The sequence below is a fragment of the Anas platyrhynchos genome, chromosome 5 (assembly GCF_047663525.1).
Source record: "Anas platyrhynchos isolate ZD024472 breed Pekin duck chromosome 5, IASCAAS_PekinDuck_T2T, whole genome shotgun sequence".
Classification (NCBI taxonomy): domain Eukaryota; kingdom Metazoa; phylum Chordata; class Aves; order Anseriformes; family Anatidae; genus Anas; species Anas platyrhynchos.
Window position 1 is genome coordinate 5,730,182 of NC_092591.1, and position 17,577 is coordinate 5,747,758.

Genomic DNA, 17,577 nt, shown 5'->3' on the forward strand with positions numbered 1-17,577 from the left:
GCTTCTGGAGGCAAAAACCAGCCCTAGGAGTCAGCTCTTACTCACGCCGCCTCCGTGGAAAATATAAGAACGGGGTTGGTAATCTGGCTGTGACTAAGGAGGGGAACGTCCCCACTGCTGTCGGTGTGGCCGGGATTTCCCTCCGCCAGCTCTGCGATGCTGGGGATAACGGCCCACCAGCAGCTGTGTCTGGCCTGGGAAGATGATCTCGGTGCTGCTGTGACCCCACAAGATCCCAGGGGATGGGCTGGAGGGGCTGCAGCAATCCCACCATGCAGGGCACCAGCACAGGGCTCTCTTGACAGGACCTCACCAGGACCCATTGCTCTGCTGCCTGCAGCATCGCTCTGCAAGTATCCTGCAGGTCTGTCCCGAATCCTGCTCATTAGAAAGAAATCCACCCCCAGGAGCTGCGAAAGCCCCAGCAATGCCGTGAAAGATACCAGGGGCACTCGGGGCCAGCTGCACGGCCCTCATGGAGCAGGGAAATGTTCCTGCCGGTGCCGGTCGCTGAGTCTTCACATTCCAGCCCCGTGCTCGGAGGAACAAAACCTCTTAGCTCTGCACTTACTGGAGACAAGCTCGAAGTCGTCTGGAGTCAGGCGTTGTAAAAATTTAATGATGCGGGACAAATCGGGGTAACCAAAATAGCCGTCAGGACAGAGACTGCCTTGTGATGTAGCGCACCCAGCCAGGTCTCGGGGTGTCTGGCTGCCGTCCCCAGGTGACCACAGGCTGCGGGGGTCACGCCGCCTGAGTCACTGAGGACAAATTACCGAAAATTGGTTTAGTCAGGCAAGTCCTCGTTTTGCAAAAGGAATGTAGGTACTTAGAAGGCTGACTCCTACCAAAATCAGGAGGATTGAGGTATTTCCAGAGCGGCTAGGCCCTTTGTGAGGGCTCCCAGTTCCCATCGGGTAAGCGATGTCCTCATTTACCTCGCTGGCAGCCACAAGCTGGATCTGTCATCCACTGCCCCAGGCGTCTGGCCAGACCACTCTCACCTCCCCATTTGCACTTCTTGCCCTAATCTGAGGCTTTAAATGCTCTGCCTTCCCACTAGCCCCTCTGCAAAGGCAACACATTCAGCCCTTGCTAGATGTGAGCAAATCAAGAAGCCATGAAGCCAAGAAGCCATGTAGGCTTGCCCTCTTCCCTGGCTGCTATAAATGCCCCTGGGTATAAGGAAGGTAACGGGGCACTGAACTTTCCTCTGGGGAGGATTTGCCCCATCTGCCTTGAAACAGGGAATTTTTTTTTTTTAATCTGGCACCTTTCCTGGCATTTCAGTGCAAGAAAAGTAACTTCCAAAGGTGGGACTTGTGGCCGGCAGGTGGGACCCCCTCACCCACCATGAAGCACGTATATGTAAGTGATTAAATGTCGTCGACGTGCAGGGGAATTTGCTTACAAGCAAATTACAAATTCTTCACAAGCTTAAGGACTTTGCAGAATCAGGACCTAAATCCAGCCAGTCTCTGCTGGCACTTCCAGCCAACAGGCTCGGCGGAGCCCTGCCTTGGGAATGCGTTTATTTTCCTTTTCGAGGCTGCAAAACATCACACCGAAGCTTTGCCTCCCCTGCCAGCTGCTGGGAGCTGCTGTGAACCCTGGGGCGAGATCGGGCTCGGCGCTGCTGGAGATAAGGCTGGCTCTGGGTGCGGTTTGTTTTCAAGCAGAACCTCCCTGCTCAGATACCAAGCCACAAAAGGGCCTCTATGTGCTCTAAAAGCCCCGTATTAAAGAGAGCCAAAGCACAGCGCTGTCTCCTACCTCTCAGCTAAAACCAGCCCTGATTGCTGCCGATGGAAACCTTCCCGTAAGCTCCGGCGGAGCAGGATGACGGCAGCAGCACAGAGTGGTTTTGCTCATTTGGCGCTGGTCTTCTGCTGCCGAGACCAAAACAGCGATGAAATAAAAGCTACAGCCCATTTTTCTGCTGAGCAGCTCATCCATACAACACACAAAAAAAAAACCTATAACCTTGAGGAGAGATTTTTTTTTTTTTTTTCCCCCTCCAAAATCAATATTATTTAATTTCTGTGATGGGATGGGTTCCCTATTCCATTACTGCCCACTGGACCAAGAGGGGTCCCTTCAAGTTCCACTGGAGCAGACACACAAAAGCTCTCCCCCAGGGGACAACACGGGATCGATCTCACATGGATGGAGCTCAGAGAACATTTATAGGTCCAGCGAGCAGCTAATCTGAACAATGCCAAGTATATTCTTACGTATCTGGGGGGTTGGACCTGATGATCTCTTGAGGTCCCTTCCAACCCCTACAATTCTGTGATTCTGTGATATTTAGGACAAGAAACTCTTTTTCTTTCCCTCAGCTCAGAGAAAGGCCTGGTTCAGCTTTCCATCCAACAGACAAACCTCCTGTTACAGGATTATCCTCCAGGCAGGCTGGGTGCCCACGCTGTCCCCTTCCGAGGGCTGGGTGCTTGTCCCTATCCCGGGCTGACTGCTGCATGTGTCCTACACAGCCAGCGAGGCTCTGGGCAGCTGGTTACTGGGCTTTCCTGCCTGAATATACGAGCTTAATTTAATAGGCAGCTGTTGGAAAAACAAGCAGGAAAGCGACACAATGGGGCTTGATAAGCAGCCTCCAAACAAGCTCCGAGGAGGCAATTACAAGAAAATGGCTGCACCGCTGCCACGAGGAAGACGCCCCTCCAGGTGCCAGCCGCTCTGCAGCTGCTTGCCCGAGGCTGGCAGCCTCCAGATCAAACCATCGCTGCCTGGAGGACGTGTCTCCGTGAGAGAGGTGGGAAGGGGAGGCCTGGGAGGGCATTTCGTGGAGGAAAAAAAGTGAAGGTAGGACCATAAGACAGCTGTGCTGGGTCAGACATAGGGACCATCCCACCGAGCATCCTCTCCAAAGGGCATGAGAAGTGTACAGGGACATTTTCCAGTAAAATCTCCAAGGCTGCAGTAGCCTGAAGCTCCAGCACTTCCTGGGTCCAAGGCTTGTATAAAATGTTGTATTGAATAATCCTGTTACTTAGATGCTCCCCATCTTTGGTCTTCTGGTAAGAAAAGAGAAAGGAACCGCTCATCATATTCAATATGAGAGCAAACTAAGAATCTGTACAGTTGTTTTTCCTCTTTTTGCATTAACTCCTACCTGTTTGCTTTCATGATTGCTGCTGAGCAATGAGTTTGATGCTTTCATCAAATTTCCTGTTAAAACTAACCCCAGGATCCCATTGTCACAGGGTGAGGGTCACTCAGAGCCCATCACTGTGTGCATGAGGGTAGGGGTGCTTCTTCTGCAGCTCATCACTTAGATTTATCCCCACATCTGTCGTCATCTCACTGAGCATCCCCAGATCCTTCTAGGATTTACCTGCGTCATGAGTTCCCAACCTGCCCACATCACGGTTGGAGATGCAGCACAGGCCCCTGCACAGCTCCCCTGGGCATCCCTCCACCACAGGGACCGACCATCCCTGGCTGTCCCTTGTGGTTTCTGTCTGTAAACAACTTAATTTTTCATGGCTCCATACCGTCCTCAAGAGCCCTTAGAAAATCCATATCTATTATATCCATTAGATCTCTGTTGTCCTCCAAACCTTTGCCTGCTTCCAAGGACCGTGATAGATTTCGTGAGTCATCATTTCTGTCTCCAAAAGCTGTGCTGGCTTTTCCCCAGCATATTTAGAGATGCGTTTGTCCACGCACCCCACCAGCTTCACAGCACTGCCATTGGGCATGCTGCTCCTCAGAGCCTGCCCCCGACACCAAAAAAGCCCCCATAATTGCCAATTCCCTCTGCTCCTACACCAAGGTACCATTGGGAGAGCACCTGCACACTGCACGTTGCTGTTTGCATGGGGGTCTCTGTCCAAAACCAAGCTGGTGGTGGCAATTTGCAACGATTCCTTTTGCCAGCGTGTGCTGTGAGCCCTTCTGCTGACCCTTCAGCCTGCCGTGTAGCCTCCAATGCATCCCTCTGCAAAGAAGTGCCCCGTTACCAGGAACCCACCCAGACCTCACCAAGATCCACGCGTGCCAACCACTGCATTACAAAGCATTAGGATGGGATGGCCACGCTGCTGCTTCTGCTGTGGGCTGGCACAGACACATGTCCTGGGCACCTCAGGCTGTCTGCTTCTTGTGGGGAGCGCTAGCTCTTTGGAAAGACACGCATGGTGATGCAAAGGTGTTGATGGCTTCAGAAGGAATTATTTCTGGTTTCAGGGTCTGACCAGTCACACTTTCCCTGCAGAAAGATTCATCCTTGGGGACAGCAGCTCAAGGGCTAGGACTTGTTTGCCCCAGGCTAGGCTGTGGAGAGAGATTTAAATCACTCAGAGGTCAGGCCAGCCTGGTAGCAGTGACAGGGAATATGGCTGACTTTGAAATTCTCCACCAGTAAAGTGAAACAGTGCTTTTTCCTGGCATTTCACATTTACCTGTGGAGCTCACTCCTACAAGAGACAAGAGGTTAGGAAAAGGGCTGGGCACAGTGAGTAGAAAATCTGCTTTATGGAAGTGTGTTTTGTTGAGATAAATGTACCTTCTTGCTTTAAAACCAAAAAGGCCTAGCTGACATCCTAAAAAATGTCTGTAATGGGTTTATCATTCCCAACATGCTTTTTCCTCCAGGGAGGGTACAGACAACTTGTTTGGGAATAAGGGATCATAAACATGAACCAGTGTGGCGTCTTGGACTGAAACTGTATGGGATGGGTTGAAACTCTGGGTCTGACCCTGGTTTATTTTGCAGATAAAGTCCTGTGATGGTGCCTGGACGGGCCGGGAAAGCTGCTGTCAGGGCTGTAAGAGGCTGACCTGTGTAGCACTTGGCAGACCCCGTGCACACACTGGTTCCTGTCTCTCCCTCGTGCAGATGGCCACCTAGGAGTCCGTCTGGCTGCAGCTGCAGAGAGCCCACCCCATGCAGTCGCTCTCATGTTACTCTTCGTCCCGCACTTCAGTGTCAGCTCCCCTAAGGATGCTCTTCCTTTACGTTCCCATCGTTGGCCCTTCTGCTGTCTTAGTAATTATTTGTGCTTGGCCCATATGAGCAATCCCTCTAAGTCCCTCCTAGCTCGTCAGAGCTTCCCACATGGTTGTTGCTGAGAAAAAAATTCACCCAAGATATAAATAGCTTGACCTCTTATCCAGGAAAAAAGAAAAAAAAAAAAAGAAAGTTTACTTAGGCTATAATGTTACACGCTATTAATTTGATCTCGAGTTTTGATTTGCAACGAGAGCAATAACTATTTCCTATGCATGAAGCGGGTGGAAGCCCACAGCCTTATCTCCATACAGAGGTTATGCGAGTGCACGTGGAAGTCCAGCCACGTACAGCCGGTCAGGCTGCTGTGCTGCTTTATGTGAAACAGGAACCCCTGGAAAAGTGATTTATTAAGTTGGAGCTGACAAGCGGGGAATGATGTTGCTTGGAAGAACATTGTCATGCATTGTAAAAGCAGCTGGGATACCGATCTTGCGTGCCCGTCACCACCCGTGTCACCAGCCTGATGAAATTTTATCTCCGTGGCTCATCTGCTGGGGCTCTGCGGGAGGGAATGCCACCCTCCGGTTCTCGGATCGGCACCACCCAGGTAGCTGAGCAGAACAAAATGGGTTAGTACAGGATGGAATAGCTCAGCTGGAAGGGCCCGTAACCATCATCCCATTTAATGCCTGACCTCTGCAGGGCTAGCTAAAAGATGAAAACCATTACTGAAGGAATTGCACAAAGGTCCCTTGGGTGCTGACAGCCACAGGGCACTGGGTGCCTCACCAGGAGCCCATTCAGTGCCTGCCCACCCGCATGGCTCAGGGCTTTGTCCTCACTCCCCAGTGCGCTTTGTGCTGTCCCCATGTGCCCACCACCAGTGACCATGGAGCAGAGACCTGCAGGACAAACCTCCCAGCCCCTCCACCAGCACCAGTGCCCTCCTCTGGGTGCTGCCACACCTGTTCTGCACTGCTGGGGCTGTCCGTGAATCATTAGTTTGGAAAAGCCCTCCAGGATCATCTGGTCCATCCCCCTACCACCAATGTCACCCCCTAACCCATGTCCCCAAGCACCAGGCCCAACCTTCCCTTGAACACCCCCAGGGACGGGGACTCCCCCACCTCCCTGGGCAACCCGTCCCAACGCCTGCCTGCTCTCTGAGCAGAAATGTCTCCTCATTTCCCACCTCAGCCTCCCCTGGCACAACTCGAGGCCATTCCCTGGTCCCATCACCGGTTACCTGTGAGCAGAGGCCGACCCCCAGCTCCCCACCCCTTCCAGGTACCTGCAGAGAGCACCGAGCTCTGCCCTGAGCCTCCTCTTCCCCAGCCCACCCCCCCAGCTCCCCCACCCTCTCCTCACAGTACTTAAGCCCCATACCAGTTCCCCCCATTCCCTCCCTGTACCTATATCCCTTCCCTCACCCCCTACCCCCCTGTGCCAGCCCCCAGCACCACCCCACCCCCGCCGCCCCCATCTTGGGGCGGGCCGAGTGACGCCATGGCGGCGGCGGGGCCGAGCCGAGGGGCGGCCCGGGGCGGGGCGGCCGCGGCCCATTGTGGGCAGGGGCCGGGCGGGCTCCGCGCCGCACCGGCAGGTACCGGGGGTCCGCAGCCGCTCGGTGAGTGCCCTACAGAGCCCTGGGGACCCCCCTCGGGGTCCCTATGTGGAGAGGGGAGCGGGGCCGGGTGGCGAAGGAGGGGTTGAGGCTGCCCACCCAAGGGTGCTGGGTGCTGGAGCCCCCCGGGGCTGTGCAGGGGCAGCGGGAGGTCGGCATGGGGCTGGGGGGGGGAGCGGGGTTGGGGTCGGGGGGGGTGGGCAGGTTGGTTCTGTCACCCTCCAGGATGAGGGTTTTGGGGGGATTTATGGAGAATTTGGGTCGGGGGTGCAGAAAGGGCGATGCCTCCGCTGCGGTGGTTGTGGTCGGATTGTGCTTGGGTGGATGCGAAGCCATCAGCGGCAGCGGTGGGGTTTCATCCTCGGGGGCTGCTCGCATCCTTTCGGTGCTTTGGGCATCCTTCTTGTATCAAGGTTGATTTAAGGCAAAGCCAGACCAGAGCCCTCCCGCTGTCCAGAGCCGAGTGGTTTGCTTGGGCAGCAGCTCAGACAAGGGGCTGCACGCTGCAAAGCAGGGCATGAGGAGCTGGGCGTGCAAATCCCAGGTGGGCAGCAGGGTGCCAGGACCCCCGGGTGGCCCCCGAGTGTCGCAAACGTTCACCACCATGCACCGAGCCAGCTTCACCCCGCTGCACCGAGAAGGACAGCAGACACGGCTTTTTTCCTTTTTTTTCCCTTTTTTTTTCCTTTTTTTCCCCCATTTTTTTTCCCCCTCTCTAGAGGTCGATCCTGATACTGCACACAAAACCCGGCGGTGTTTCGCACGAAGGCCGCCTCGCAGCACAGCCCCGCTTTCCTTCCCCGGGCCCGGCTGCACAGCGATACCTCGGAGCGCTCGGCGCTCCCTGCCCGCCCGCAGCGAGGGCTCCATGGGCCCCACGGGCTGCGAGCCTCTTCCCACCGGCTTCCTTTCCCCCTGCCGGCCTCCTGCGTGGCCTCGCGGGCCCGACCTCCTCCTGGCCGCGGGCTGGACCTCCACCTGGCCGCTCCTCAGTTAATGAGTGACTCGCTCTGCTCGGGGACCAGCCAGACGCCACCGGTGGCCACCCACCTCCTGCGTGCTCAAGGGAGCGAGAGCCAGGTTCTGGGATCCCCAACCAGGCAAGGTGGGACAGCAGGAAGCGTGGAGGCTTCCTCCTCCTCCTCCTCCTTCTTCTTCTTCTCCTCCTTCTCGTCCTCCTCCTTGTCCGGCTGGGTCTCTGCGTGCGGCCCTGCGGTGTTTTGGGGCTGGCCGGGCACGCAGCCGGCTCCGCGTCCCGGCCTCCGCCCCGGGGAGGCAAACAGGATGGGTGAGGTGTAGGAGCAGCCCCGAATCCGCTGCCCTGGGCTGGAAGCGGAGTCAGACCGGTCTCGACCTGAGCCGGCTCCTTATCTGACCCTTTGTTTTCGGGAGGCAGCAGGAAGGGCTCCGCGGATGGGAAGAGCAGGGGGCGACGGCCGCTCGGCCCTGGGTCGTGGTTATCTCCCCCTGCTTCTGTTCTTTGTTTTGGCTTCTTCCCCCTCTTCTCCCGAGCTGTCACCACCGCCGAGTGACTCCTCCCTTGCAGAAAGCCTTCGGGTGGGGTTTACCTGCTGGCCTGGAGCCCCCTTGGTCCCACCTGTGCCCACCATTGTGTTGCTGGCTTGCTCCCAGCTTCAAAACCGCTGAAATCCAGCACGAGAGGCAGACAGCGGGGTGCCCGAGTGGGTGTGATGATGCTGTTGGTCACCAGCAGCCTCCCAGCTTCTGCTTGAAAGGTTTTCTTTGAGGGATGCCACTGAAGGGATGAACCCTTGCATCGATCCCTCCTGCGCGGGCAGCGAGCGTACCTGTGAGGGTGGCTGGCGGTGGGCACCGTGTGCTCGTCCCCTGCCCATCCTCCTTCTTCACTCGTACACACCGAGCTGCTGCTGCACGGCTGCTTTTATCCCTGAAGTATTAATAAATGAAGCTCGCCTATTTCTGTGAGCCTTTACAAGAGGCCGGCGGGGCTGCCTGCACGGCTCGCTCGGCACTGCAAGCATTCGGGGCTTTTCCGCGCACGCACTCCAGCAGGAGATAAGCAAGGGCGTCCAGCTGTCAGCTTTGGAGATTGCCAAAGCCTGCTCGACAGGATTTCTGTAGGCTTCTCGCACAAATGAGGATTTTGTTGGGTGCTTTGGTTTCTGACTTGATGCTGGTAATTAAATATCTCAGCCCGGCTGCGTGGATTGACTGGTGAGGCCCTGTGAAGCAGGGTGCGCTCGTTCTGCTGTAATTGAGTGGGCCTTAACTACAGGGCTTCAGCCTGCATGTGTTTTTCTTTTTAATACACATTTTTATATAAGTAAATCTCCTTTAAAAGGGGAAGGAAGATCTTGCATTTTACAGCTGTCCTATGAAGCTTGCATGACCTGCTGGGACAGCTGGTTTTTTGCAAGTCGTGGTAGTCGAACGCTGTAACATTCAAATTGTGTCCACATTGATTTTTTTTTTCCTTCCTCTTGAAGGTAACGATATGTGTACTTTTCGCTTCTGCACCATGACAAACATCAGCTCTGTGCTGAAAAAGGTGATCTGAACAAAAGGGTGCAAGTTGGGGAAAAAATGCTGAGTGTCTACCCTGACTTGAATCTATATGGCTTAGCATATAGGTTACTCTGTGTGCTGACTGTACTAGGGGATGGGAGGAACAGCTAGCAGAAGTTTGGGAAGCAGTTAAATGCGCCAGCTGTAGCTTTTTTGCATAGTGCATTTGCAATTTGTCTTTGGTTCTTCTTTTTCCTGCTGCTGTCTTGGTCTGAGCCCAGCTGGGATAAAGCTGTGCCGGTGCCACCTTTCCCACCTGCCCTCTCGGGAGGTGGATTGTGCCCGGTGCCTGCCGTCCTCGTGGGCTGTCACAGTGCTCTGGAGTGTGCTGAAGAACCAGGAGTTCTGGGGTAGCGTGGAAAATCTCAGCCGAGTGAGTCATAAAACTTTCAAATCTTTGTGGCCTCCGAGAAGAAAACAAAGGAGGTGGAGATGAGAGAAGCAGCCTGGCACACCGTAAATACGGGGTTGGTTACCTGGAGACTTTCATGAGGTGAGCCGACAGGGCTTTGTTCCGTGAGCGGTGTGGTCTGAACGCCAGCCACCTGCGTTACAGCAGCACAAAATAATGCGTGAAATCACCCGAGCAGCATCTGCCCCGGCTCTCCTTGTGGTGAAGTTAGGTGGGGTCACTCTCCGGGTGTCCTGCCCCGCGCCGAGCTCGGGAGCAACCTCTGCGTGCTCCACATGAATCAGCGCTCCCCCGGCTTCGTTAGTGCTTCCTCTGGCGGTCAGTGCTCGGCCTCCGGCTTTTGTTCTGGCTTTGCTGAATGAAAGGGCTTTGTGCTGCCGGGAGCACCTGCGCGGGGAAGTCACTTCCTAAATCGGCCAGATGGACGGGGCGGCCCAACCTGCTGGCGCTCATTGATGAGTCATTATTATCGGGAGTCATTAAGGTAATAAATAAGCTGCTCGTTGACCGGGTTGCACGGACAGGCTTTGACAGGTGGTGCAAAACGTTGCCAACACCCACCGGAGGGGCCGTTGTGGTGGCAGGGTCCGTGCCACCGTGGGTCCCATCACCGTGGCATTGCTGGCTGGTGGCACGGCGTTTGAGCATCAGAGCTGGGTTGCTGGTGCTCGTTTGTTCACTTTTTGTGCCTTCCTGAAGGACAGGGTGGTTGCTTTGCTATTTTTTGGCTGCTTCCAAGTTGTTTTGGAGCCCTGGTTCTGAACCTACAGACTTGGCACCAAGGACACACGGCGGTGCCTGCGTAAAGTGCTCAGGGAGGGGCGGCGTGTTGATGGTTTGGAGGTGTCCTCGTCCTCCTGAGCCTGCCCGCTGCCCATCCTGGTGGGATCGTGGTGCTGGTGGCCTCATCCTTCAGAGAGCAGGGCTCCTCGGCGCTGTTGGGGCGGCGCGGATTATTGCAGGGCTCCTCGCCATGCCAGACAAGTGGCTTCTTGTTGCGCCTCCCGCATTCCTTCGGGTGAGCAGCACTTAGCTATGCACTCCCAGCTACGTGCTGCTCACCTGAATCATGTGTGCACGGCTTACCTGCCCCAAAACCTGGGCTGCCCCTCGCCGGGCTGTGCCGGCAAGGCTCAAGCATTTTTACGAGAGGGTGAACTCCCAGGCTGTCACCGGGAGTTTTGCAATGGGATTCCTCGTCCCTTCTTGCGAGAGCAAAGCCCTGGCTGGAAACAGGTTGTGCACAGCTCCCAGCAACCCATCAGCAGCCAAACCCTGGTGATAGAAAGAGGGGGAAGACCCAGTTAATTAATCAGCCCCAGGAGGCAGGGGAAAGGCAGCCCAGGACCGTGCTGCTCAGAGCCTGGCTTTGGGGTTTTTGAATCGAACAGCAGCAGCTGGGCTCCCTACCCAGAGCAAAACTTGGCTGTGTTTGGCGGTTTTGGGGAAATCACCATGGGGTGGGGGTTCCTTCAGTGCTTTACAGGGGTGAGGGTTTTCTTCTGGGGGTTTTCTTCTGGAATTTGGGGCTTCTCCCATCACTGTCCCTGCCCGTGCTTGTGTGCAGGGATGTTGGTGGGGTCGAAGGTTTCGGGGTGGGATCCCGGGTGTTTGTCAGTGGCGCCGGGCGAGAGCTGGGCAGCAGAAGAGCTGAAGCTGCAGATCCGCTCCGGTAAGTCACGCCGAGGACTGTTTGAACTGCCCTAATCCCCTGTGCCTCTGGAGCAACCCTGTTTACAAGAGGCGACGCTTCAAATGTCTGTCCTGACAGCTACTTCACGTCAGGCGTTTGCTTGCTGAAGCTCTCTGGCAGGAAGGGGTTGGCTTGGAGACCTGACACACGGTGCTCCCTTCGTCACCGTCCCCTCGTTACGGATGCGTCCCACAAAGCGGCTGGAGGCTCCCCGGGGACAACTCAGTTCTCTTTTTAAACTCCAGCTCCTTTTATCTTCGGCGCAGGCTACTGTCTGGGATATCACACGTGAAATCGCTGGTGGCTCTGGAGCTGCAAGAAGTCCCTCCTCCCCATTACACAGAGCAAGAAGATGTCAGGAAAAATTTCTGGAGTGTGCTAAACGCTGTAATCCCTACAGACAGCTTCTTACTTTTGGATCTGGAGTTGGAGGCAAGTCTTGGTGCTCATGGTTTTTGTGCGTTTACTTCTGTACTAAAGGCTGCTCTTCCACTCGCTGAGTTCAGCGTTTGCCAGCTCTACATTGTGAGGGATGCAGCAGTGATCGTGGTGTCTTCAGACGTGACGTGTGATGGGGTCTGCTGTGGAGTGTGTAGGCACGAGCCCGAGCGTTTCCCGTAGTCGTCATGATACAACTTCCTTAAAAAGGTCCATAAAATGCAGCCTTTCCCTACTTCAAGCCATCCGACAGCCTGACGCATTTCCGCGTGAGCAAAAACCGAGTGAGGAGGACTTTAACCTCGAAATGCTCAGCGGGTGGATTTCCAGGAGGTGCCCAGCAATGACACCAGATGAAACTCTGCTGACTTCGGGCCGGGGCTGGACCAGCTGGAGTGTGTGAGCCCGTTGCTGCGGTGCGCGTGGGGAAAGCCTCCTGCTGTACTTCGACCGAAGCACTTCGAATGCAGAGGGTGCTGCCGTGAGTCCTGGCTCAGTTGCCTCGTGTCCCCGTCTTGTTCCCTGTGTGTCACATTTTGGGCTGCACCTGGAGGAAACGCTGCGGCTGTGGGACCTGGTGGCGCCATGCCGTGGGGTGTCCCTGGGGTGCCGCTCTTCCCACCCAGCAAAACTGGCTGGCATCTGAAGAAATAAACAGGCCTCCTACGCTGGAGCAGGGAGTCTCAGGCTGTTGCACAAGGCTGGCAGCAGCGAGCCCTCTCATCACCTGCCTGGTGATTCCCAGGGCAGGATCTGCGCTGGGAGCTGAGCCGCCGCGGTGCTCGGCTAACCCCAAGCCTATTAAAAGCCCGCAGGATCGACTCTTCCCCTTCCTCCTCCTGCTTCCTTTCCGCCCCCCTCCCCTCGGTTTTCAACACCAGATACGTGAATAAATCATCTAGGATGTGATCACACAGGAAACTCGCTATTTTTTTTTTATTTTATTTTTTTTGCAGCTGAGTGAGGAAGTGAATTCAGCTCTCCGGGGTTTCGGGTCCCGTGCACTTTTTAATCACGAGGCTCTCCGTCCTTTCAGCTCCGCCACTCGTGAAGTGACGTTTTCCTCGGCCGTGTTGGCTTTTCCCCTCGCTGCTGCAGACCTGCGGAGACAATAGATGCTGGGGACGCTCCCCACCAACCCGACATGCATGGTGGCTGAGCGTGGCGCAAGGGGGAAAACACACATTTGATCCCCATTAGATGGGGTTTTGTTGTCTTGTTTACTACTTGGCTCTTCCTTTTCCCCCAAAAAAGAGCAACCCCCTTGTTCCTGCAGGATCCGCAGCTTTTTTCCCCAAATTTGCTCCTTGTTCCAAGTAGTGTGCTCAAAACCCCGCGTTCCTTTGTGCATCTTGTCTTTTTTTTTTTTTTTTCCTTCTTTTTTTCCCCCTTTGTCAGTTGGGGGCTTACGGAGTATAATGGGCAGATTAGCAACTGTATTTGTGGAGTAACCCATCTTTGTGCGGGTCTGGCTAGAAACCAATTAAGCTTGTCTTGATCTCTAAATGAGATTTTTGCCGAACGCCTTCACCCAAGCGCCTTTTCCGCCCATTAATAGCGGGAGGGATTAAAATAGCTCGACGTGTACAGATCGCGTGTTGGATAAATAAGAAGCCGTGGCTGCAGGGAAGGTCCCGGGGATGTGTGCAAACCGGTGCCTCTTTGTTTCGTGGTGTTGTAGCTCGGTGTTTCTTGAAGCCTGGCATTAAGTGCGTTTGGCTACGGGTGTGCAAAGCCAATGTACGCAGCGAGGGGACAGACGCAGAGCTGCCGAGCAAACTGGGAGCTTTCCATGGGCTGCATTACCGTGGTGCACCAAAACACTCATCAGTGCACGTCCCCAGAGCTCCGGGTGGCTCTGAGTGGGGTTGCTGCAGCCTTTGGGTGCCTGGAAGTGCCGTGGGCTGGCCGTGGGCTCTGTTTCTGGGCTGCTTTTTAGCCTGGGAAGGAGTCCAGCAGTGGGGACCCATCCCCACATCCCTGCCTCAATGGGGTTTGCCTCTGGCTTGCCCTGCTGCTGCAATGAAAACCCATCCGGGAGCGGCACTTTAGTGCAGTGTTTTTGAAGAAAAGCAGCTAAATAAAGATGCCTTTAATAAACCGTGCCTTCAGGGAACCCTTGTATCTCCTCCCAGACTGTTTCTGCGTCGAGATAAGATTGTGGAGCAGCTGGATTTGCGCTCTGCTCGGGGAGGTGTTGGCGGGGGAAGGGCCGTGGGATGCTTTTAGGGTGCAGACGTTCATTATTTCTTTGTTTGTTTTTGCTGTTTGTAAAGTAACTGTAGAGAAGCAGCACAGAACCTGCTCTGGTGAACGCCAGGCTGCTCTGGTGTGCCCGGGTGGTGGCAAGCATTACCTGAAGGGAAGGAGGGGAATAAAACATTGGGCAAACTGCTCCCTTTGTTCAAAAAAATCCATTTTTCCCCATCCTGACCCTCCTGGTGGCCACCCGACTGTCACCACGTCCCTGCCCTGGCACGGAGCGGGAGCATCACAGCACCACGACTCTGTGAAGCACAGAAACTCTTCAATTACTCGTGTAAGCATTGAGATTTTCCTTCCTGTATAAAAGTGCCCAGAGATCAGGGTTTAAAGAAATCCCTGATGCTGGCACAGTGCTCCTCCTCCACGCGGTACGTGGGCTTTGGTGCATCTCGGCGTGGCCAAGCCCAAAAACCTCAAGAAGAAGACCCAAAAGCGTGAGATGGTTTTGGTGCTCGGCTGGGCTGCGATGGAGCCGGGGCTGAGGCGGCAGCGTGCTGGTGATCTGACGCGACGTGGCACTTGATGTGGCTTCCCCGAGGGGGAAAATGTAAAAATAACCCTGTCTTTGGTCCCATCTGTGTGCTGTGACCGCGCTGGAGGAGCCGGGGGATGAAACGTTACGGGTGGAAATTAGGCAGGGAAAACAGGCCTTGCCCTGGAGCTGAGCGGCTGAAGACCAGGAGGGAAATGTCCTCATCCTCCCCCCGCTGTCCCAGCTCCTCCTCTTCCTCCCTTGGGGCTGAAGGAGCCACGGAGGTCACCGTGCCTCATCGCGGGGTCCAGACGGATGACAGCAACCCTGGTGAGACTGCGCCGTGCCCGAGGCTCGGGGAACCTGTTGGACCTACTCCACCACCTCTTCGCTCTGCGTTTCCCCTGTCAAAGCCTCGCAGGAGCCCGTCTGTGCCTCCTCCTGAGGCCACCAAGCTGCAAGGAGCGCGTTTGTCTGAGACGTGCTCGGGGCGGCCGCGAGCTCCTGAAGGAACCAGGCTGAGCTCCTTTAATCTGCGGTGGACCCGAACCCTTTTTGTCTTCCATCGGAGTTAAATACACCCTTGAAGATGCGGTTACTGCGGCCGGCTCTGATTTTGGTTATGCAAAGCGGCTCCAAACAGGCCCAGGAGGAGAATCCCATGCCGGGACTCGGTGGGGAGAGGACACCCCATAGGCAAGGTGCTGCTGCCTCCTGCTAGCCCGTGGCTGGGCCATGCTGGTGGCCAAAATGTGGGACATCTGATACTGCGTGGACATCTCTAGCTCGGGGGGATGTGGGTTGTAGAAGCAGTTGAGCTTGCTGTGGGGCCATCACCTTTTGTTGATATTACATGTTTTAGGGTTTGGTGGCCACGCTGTGGCTACCTGGACATGGCTGGAGGCTTCAGGATGGAGAGGAGGGCAGGATGGAGAGGTCTCTGCTGGCCTCCCAGAGCTAGCAGTGGAGTATTTGAGGATGCAAAGGATTAAGAAGCTGTTGGTTGGCTTGAGCAGAGGTAGGACCTTTTTGTCTGGGAAGGCAAAAAGGGAAATTAAACACTAGTGGGGGAATATCGTGTACATAGTTCACCTCCTGAGGCTTGTCTTGTGGGATAGCATCCAAGATTCCTCTGCGTTTGGGCTTCCAGGAAGCCTCGAGAGACCAAAAATTCACAGCGGGTGAAGAGTGCTGTGGCATCTTCGGGGTCTCCAATTGAGGCAACTTCTGAGCTAAATAAGTGGTGAAATAAGTGGTGAGAGAGGTGGGAGCCATCCGTGACTGCCTGCTCTGCGTGTCGGCGCCCTGCTTTGAAACCCCGTTTCCCCTTTGCTTATCTGGAGTGTGTCACCACGCTCATCCTCGGCAGCCAGGGTCACCCCTTATCTGTGTGTGTGCTGGCAGCACGGTGCCAGTCCCGGCCCTGCCAGCAGCCACCCAGGGCAATGAGAGCTGCGGGTGTCCTATAAATGAGTAATAACGCACGTCATGGTGCCTACGAGAAGCCGGTGACCTGAAGGGAGAGCAGGGCGTTATCCTGGGTTTGGCTTAAAAATGGGTGGGGGAGGCAAATTAGAGACAAATGCGGGGGGAATCGGCGTTGCCCTTGCAAGGTCACCTCGTGTGAGTTAATTGGTGAAGGAAACAAGGGGGTGGCTTTCCGAGAGCAGCGTGGTTTCTGCTGCTGCGGGCACCTGCTTGGTTCCGAAATGCAGCAGAGCCGATTGTCCCTGGTGCCCTCCTCTGTGAGCACAGCAGGAGCCCAGCGCTGTGGTTTTCCTCCCTGACGCCGCTTCCCTCCCCATCTTTAATCCCTTTTTCTGCTCTTTCCACCCTCCTCTTCCCATCACGTGAGCGCACAGCTACCAGACACGGCCTGGCACGCTGCTGTCCCTTGTCTCTCAGGTGTTCGTGATGATAGAGCAATAATAAGAAGCTCTCAGACTGGAGAGCCAGGAGCACAAAGAGTTTGCATGCTGCACTGCTACAAATGCATTTAATTTTCCATTTTTGCTATGTACGGCTGACATTTCCTCCCCAGCATCCAAAACAGGGCGCTGGGGTTCGTTGTGGTTTTAATATCACCAGCGGGGGGGGAATTTGTAAGAGGCAGAGGTGTTCCCGCAGCACTTCTTGCAGGTATAATCCTGCAGGAGCGCATCCATCGGTACTCAGCATCCTTGCTGATGCTGGAAAAAATAGATCTCGGGTAGATGCTGACTTACAAACTGGCAGATGAGCTGAAAATGGGGGCTCGGTAAATGGTTCCAGAAGGTGATTTGGAGTTGTGGATGGTGGTTTGAGTTTCGGTAAGCTGCAGTCGCTGCTACAAAAGGCTCTTTAATGTTGTATCTGCCCGGGAAGCGGCAGCTTTGGCCATGGGCGTGCGATGGGCTGGCAGCAGGGGCTGTGCTGGTCCCATGGGTCTGGGCATCGGCGTTGGAAGGGGCTGGTTTGACTGATGTAAGAGCGCACAGAAGCGCCACAAATGCACAGGAGCCGGAGAAAACGCTTTGTGCTGTGCATAATACGAGAGCTCCTCTTGCCTTTTATTCGAGAAACTGAAAAATTCAAGAGCACGTCGCTTTGTCAGGAGGCGGCGGTGAGCATCCAGCAGCTCTCAGCCTGGCGAGGAGCACGCACCTGGAAGCTGCAGCCAGACGAGTGCTCTCCAGAGCTGACGCTCCCGCAGCGCTGCTGCCAGCCCAGCCCGATAGCCCTCATTTTGTCCAGTCCTGCTGCTCCGAAAGAAGTCATCTAGGAGGACGTTTTCCACGAATCGATGAATTCATCCTTGCTTCTGTGCCTGGGAGGTTTAGCTGGCTCCGGATACCGAGCATCTCCATCCTGAACTGCACCATCCTCTTTGGGGAGCACACTGAGGGTGTCCAGCCCTGCCTGGTCCCTCCAAAATGAGCATCTACCAGCATGGGCTGAAGGGATCAGGGCTGCTGTAAGTGAAACAGTTTCTCTAGGTATGCGTGTGGAGCTTGAGGAATTTGTCCCTGTGCCAAGCAATTCCTGATGTTACAAGTCTTGGGGAAAGCGAAGCCAAAAATAAAGGGGGGAGGGAGCGGCCGCCTTTTGAAGGAAACCGGGGCGCAGGAATCTTGGTTGCAGGTAAATTTGCCTTTCAGATCTCAGTGTGGCA

General features: G+C 55.2%; 1 protein-coding gene across 4 annotated transcripts in view; it reads left to right on the plus strand.

Annotated features, from left to right (window-relative positions):
• Positions 1-6,475: 6,475 nt before the first annotated feature.
• The window catches only part of DAAM1 (dishevelled associated activator of morphogenesis 1), an 84,386-nt gene continuing 73,284 nt past the window's right edge, over positions 6,476-17,577 (plus strand). The window contains exon 1 of one of the 4 annotated variants that reach the window (XM_038179759.2): positions 6,476-6,602. The gene's annotated coding sequence lies outside the window, so the exon portion shown is untranslated. Of the gene's footprint in view, positions 6,603-7,682; positions 7,705-17,577 lie in introns of those variants that run through there. The other 3 variants (XM_038179757.2, XM_072038150.1, XM_038179760.2) reach the window with 3 other exon arrangements.